General features: G+C 51.4%; 1 pseudogene; it reads left to right on the top strand.

Moving 5' to 3' along the window:
- The first annotated feature begins 2393 nt into the window (after window positions 1-2393).
- Window positions 2394-3668, top strand: LOC125916574 (60S ribosomal protein L37a-like; annotated as a pseudogene).
- The last annotated feature ends 1975 nt before the right edge of the window (window positions 3669-5643 follow it).

Raw genomic sequence — 5643 nt, 5'->3', positions numbered from 1 at the left:
TGGTGGCACCGTGTCTCTGCTTGGGTTACCATCTATTTTTCTGCCTCCCTAGGGTTCATCTCCAGCTTATTCCTCTCTGTATACAGATGCTCACTAGGACATCTGAAAGTCATCACAGCCTCCATGGTGCAAGGCCAAACTTGGGGTCAATTCTCTTCTCCCACAGCCCTGCTCAGCCCCTGGTAATCACTGCCCCCTCACCCCGCCCCCCAAGAGGCACCACCAGGCATCCCCTTGTGCAACTTAGGAACCCAGGGGGCCTCAGACACATCTCCCTGCAGCCTCCATGGCCAGACCACCACCTGTTTCATCCTACGTCCTCGATAACTTAGGACTCTGTACAGTTCTTTACATCTTTGCTGTCCCTTCCTAGTCCAAACCACTGTCACTGTTTCCTGGACCACAACAGCCACTTAAGTGGTCTTTCCACATCCCCTCTCACTTGCCTCCCTCCAAGCCATGTTGTAGCCACTCTGCACAATGGGTTCTGCCTTGAGCCTTAGACATGAGGATACTACTCTCCTAGAGAGAGTAGGGCCTCCTTAGGGTCATAGCAGGGCTGCAGTTTCCAGGGCAGGAAGGCTAACCCGCATGCAGGCTGGAGGTTAGACACAGAGCTCAGCCAGGCCTCCTAGGGAATGGAGAAGAGGCTCTGAAATTTGCAGTATCAGGTTTCAGAAAACATGGGGTCAGGGTCAGCAGAGCAGCTGGTAGTGGGGAAGGCCAGGCCCAGCTAATTTCCTGTCAGAATGGCCCAGAGGCCCCAGCCCCTCTCTGGGCTGGCCACAGGGGAGGAGATGCCGGGAATGGCTCACATTCCTCTGGCTGGGGCTGCACTGAACCTCGAACCTCGGGGGACCTGTGGGGAGTGAGGAGGTGGATCTCTGAGGCCAGAGTCGGGGACTCTCTGCAGGGACCAGGCATCTGGTGTGCAACCCTTAGGCTGGAATGGGGCCAGAGACTGTAGAGCAGACACTAAAAAGAGCATCACAGCTGCTGAAGCTTTAAGAGAAACGAGCCCAACCTCACTTTCAGATGAGGAAATAGGCTCAGACGGGACCAGCTCTCATCAGGATCACATGAGCATCCCTGTTCTAAGCCCTGAACTCTGTTTCTTCTGGCCAGGCCTGCATTTCCTGGAAGGCCCTGCTTTGCTGAGCTGTGTGACAGTGGGGGGCAAGCTGGGCCAGGCCTGTGCTCCTCTTGGCAGGAACCCTTGCTTTCGGATAGAGATATATGCTTCTCAGGTGGTCTGTGGGGTGGACAGCTTGTGCGGAGAGGGTGTAAGGGTGCTGAGTCGGCTGTGGGCCCCTCTGTCCTCTCCTTGGAGGCCTTAGCTCATTCCACCAGCAGAGGAAACTTTATGTCCTGGTCCAGTCCCCAGGAGGGTGAGGTCATAGAAGTGTGCTCTTGGCCTTGAATGACCTTCTGAGTGGCCCGGCCTGGCTGGGTGGGAGGTAGAGGTTTCAGGTCCCCTGTACTGTCCATTCTCTGGCCCCAAGATGGGCCTGGTTGAAGTAAGATGGCTGGGGAGGGTGAGACCAGGACATAGTCGCTCAAGCCTGGGTCTGAACCCATCTCCATCAGACGCTATCGTCTGACCGGGGCAGGTCATCTGACCTCTCCAAACCATGGAGACTTCTTCGCCCAGCTACCTCCTTCCTGGCCTAAGACTTAGCATAAATGTCATTTATTCAGGTGTCAACCTGAAAATAGTCACGACAAGAGGCAAACGAGTGTGTATTTGGGATCAGAGAATTGCAGTTTGGGGAGCACAGATTCTGGCAGTAACCAGTGAAGCGTCTTGCCTTTAGGTGAAAGCCAGGGGTTTTATGGGAAGGAGGAAGGCTGGTAATTCCATGACTTGGTACAAACAGGCTGCACTGCTGTGTGCACTGACTATTCTGTTAACACACAGAACTATTCCTGGTACTGCTCTGTCTTCAGAAAGTCCACAACCAACAGTTTTTGGTCAGGATGCCTGCTGTCCTGTTGACTCTGTGGACAATCGCTTAAAACAACTGCTGTTTTGCCCAGTTCAAACAAGGGCAGGTAAGGCCGTTTCTCCGTAGTGGCCTCCCTGATTCTATTTTGAAATGACTGTAGTCACATCAGTTTTTCATGCTGGAAAGTCTTCTCTGGATGCCCACCCAGGGCTGGACTAGCAGGACCCTAGCTAGGACCCTGCAGGTTTCCTAGCTAGGTTTCTGCAGGACCCTAGCTGTCCCACCAGGTCACAGCTCCAATTATGCTAGATATCATACCTTGCAGGTACGGATAATGGCTTATTTTACTTGGGGTCCAAAGTAGCCAGAACGGGCACCAGCACATAGCAACTACTAATAAAAGCATGTTGACTGAATGAATCATGGGCAGACAAATGCACAGGAAGATGGACAGTCTGATTTGGGGTGACTAGCTCATTCATAGTAGGCTCCATCCTACAGTAGGAGGTTTGAGGGGAACGTGTGCATGGTCAGGCTTGCCGTGGCACCTCACATACTGAAGCCCCAGCAGAGAAATAACTCCCAGCTGCCTCGCACTGGTGACGTCTCAAGTGATAGGGTCACAGCAGGGACCCCCAGCCCCACCTGCTAAACTCAGCTGCCCCTAGGAAATGTGGATGTTGAGAGAGGATGCCAAACACTGGTGGACTCTAGGTGACACGTGGGCTTGTGTCAGTGTGCACATAAAGTGCCTGTGACACTAGGGTGGGTACATGTGCAAGTGTACATGGTGAACATGCATGCCCTTGTCTGTTGTCTGTGTGTCAGGATGTGTTTGCATGTATGTGTGTGAGTGGCCCCAGCCCCCCAGGGTCTTGCAGTAACCCCCTGCAAGCACAGCCCCTGAAGCCCACATCTCCCATGGCACTTCAGCCCTCTGCCTCCCTCTTGCCTCTCCTTGGGCCATCCCGCATCCAGTGTCCCTGTCCTAGGCTCCTGTGCCCTGCACACACTTCTGTCACTGCACACATCACTGTGGGGCATTTGTGTCATGCTGTATTAGTTTCCTGTTGCTGTTCTAACACATTACTACAGATTTAGTGGCTTAAAACAACAGATTTATTGCTCTCTGGGCTCGGATCTAGTTTGTGGCAACATGGTTAAATGCACCAAGAAGGTTGGAATCATTGGTAAATATGGGACCTGTTATGGTGCCTCCCTCAGGAAAATGGTGAAGAAAATAAGAAATAAGTCAGCATACCAAGGACACTTGCTCCTTCTGTGGCAAAACCAAGATGAAGAGGTGAGCTGTGGGGATCTGGCCTTGTGGTTCCTGCATGAAAATGGTAGCCAGTGGTGCCCGGCCCTACAACACCACTTCTCCTGTTACAGTAAAGTCAGCCATCAGAAGACTGAAGGAGTTGGCAGGCCAGTAGAAGCTCTACTATTTGAAACATAGCTAGCCTATAATAAGTGGGTTAATTTCTGTAACAAAACAAATAAACAGATATATTACAGTTCTGAAGGTCTGAAGTCCAAATGGGTCTCAAGGTGTCAGCAGGCCTGCATTCCTTCTGGAGGCTTCAGGGGAGAATGTTTCCTTGCCTCCTCCAGCTTCCTCCAAAGGCTGCCCACATTCCTTGGCCCATGGCCCCTTACATCTTCAAAGCCTGCAATGATTGGCCGTGTTTCTCATGTTGCATCTCTCTGCCACTCACTTCTGCCTCCTCCTTCAACTTATAAGCACCCTTGTGATAACACTGGACCCATCCAAGATGACCTTGAGGTCAGCTGATGAGCAGCCTTAATTTCATCTGCAACCTTAATTGTCCTTTGCCATGTCATGTAGCATGTTCACAAATCCTGGGGATTTGGATGCACACGTCTTCGGGCATGGGGGGCTTTATTCTGCACACCACAGATGGTCTGTCTCTTTTGGTTGTGAGCTCTTTGGGCCTGTGCTGTATCTTACTCATCCAGAGACTTCTTGAGACTGAAAGAGTGCCCATGCCCAGGCTGTACTAGGTGTTTATTACATATTTGAGTAAATCTGATTCAATCAATGCTATGTTGAGAATCCATTTGTCCTGGGTACTTTTATCCAGGTACACAGCTTTCATCCCCATTTTATAAGTGAGGAAAATAAGGCTCAGAGAAGTTAGGCCAAAAAAGCTAGTATGTGACAGAGCCAGAAGCTTCAGTATATACTGCCTTCAGGTAGAAAACGCTGACACCTTTGTTCCTTTGGGTCTAGAGATCCAAAAGAGAAGTACCTAGACCTTGGGTGGTGGCCATGAAAATGCACCTCTCAGATTTCAGACTAGCCCCCGCGACTGTGCTCCGATAGCCGTCACAGTTTTTATGCTGAGGCCCACAGGCTGCTGTCAGCCAGTGACTAAGGTGGGTTTCTTCTAGGGAGATACAAGATTTCCCTGGTGGGCATTTGGCACACAGGGCTCCCCACTGGCCTTGCTATTTTTAGATCTGAACTGCAGCCCAAGACTCTTCCACCCCACCTTCCATCCTCTTGTCTCTTGTTCACAGGGGTCAAACCTACATCACTGATGTCCCTCTCACCGCCCCCACCCCACCCCGCTCCCTGACCAGTGTCCTGCTCACCTAACCCTCATACCTGTTCCCCCTGTCAGTCTTTTGCATGCAGAGTCCTGTCTTAGTGGAAGGACCAGAACTAACATAAGCAGTCTGAGGAAACAGTGGCAAGATGGGGATCTGGGACTGTCACAGCGGATGGGGAGGAGGATGCTGTCCTGGTTGATGGGGGCCCCAGATAGTCCCTAAAGCAAGGTAGCAGCTCAAATATTTCACTGGGAATATTTCATTGGGAATTTTCCAGTTTCCTGGAGGAGAAGAATGTTGAGGTAGGTGTGATAATCCAGGCATTCGAAAAATAAGGGGGTTGGGAACAATGCCCTCAAAAAGTTGGCTGGTTACTGTGAACTCATGCTGATGTTCTGCAGAGGGATGAAGAGGTACTATGGGCCACTGACAAGCAGTTAACAGGGAGGTGTGAGAGCCGGCAGGCCTCCACGGTAGCTTACAAAGAAGTCCTTATCTCTGGCAGTGGAGAACAGATATAGCTGAGAGGCAGGCTGGAGATAAGAGTTACACAGATAAGTCTGATTGCTCAGCCAAGGTAGTTATGTGAAGGTCAGGCCCTGGTGGGGAAAAACTGGAACCCTGAAACATGAGCTAAAGACATCAGGATGGATGCCCCTGAAGATGTTGGTGTTGCAGCCTTCCTGACCCTTGATGCTTGCAGAGACGGCCATCCCTCCTCCTAAGAGCTCCCATCTCTGCTGTGCTGAAAGATGCCACAGAGGCCTCACCCTTGCTGGGCAACAGGTACCCTCTCAGGTGCTGCCCCCACTTCCTCTCCTGGTAGCCTAGGACAGTAATTAGGGTTGAATTCCAGACTAATCCAGCTGGGGACACACTGGGCCTGATAATGGAGGAAAGAGACACTACATGAAAGAATGGTAACTATCACGGACACTGGCAGGAGCCAGGGGAATGCTCCTGGGATTGCATTTTGGGAATGCTTAAGGGGGCTGGGTGTGAGACTGGAAAAGCAAGCATTCAGGGATTTGGGGGCACTCTACTGAGACACAGATTTAATACCCTAGATGGGCCACTAGAGGATGGGGAAGATTCTGCTGGGGTGGCTCTTAGAAGCCTG

The sequence above is a fragment of the Panthera uncia genome, chromosome D1, assembly GCF_023721935.1.
Source record: "Panthera uncia isolate 11264 chromosome D1, Puncia_PCG_1.0, whole genome shotgun sequence".
Taxonomy (NCBI): Eukaryota; Metazoa; Chordata; class Mammalia; order Carnivora; family Felidae; genus Panthera; species Panthera uncia.
The sequence above is the reverse complement of the archived record's forward strand: the minus strand, read 5'-3'. Positions and strand labels throughout refer to the sequence as shown.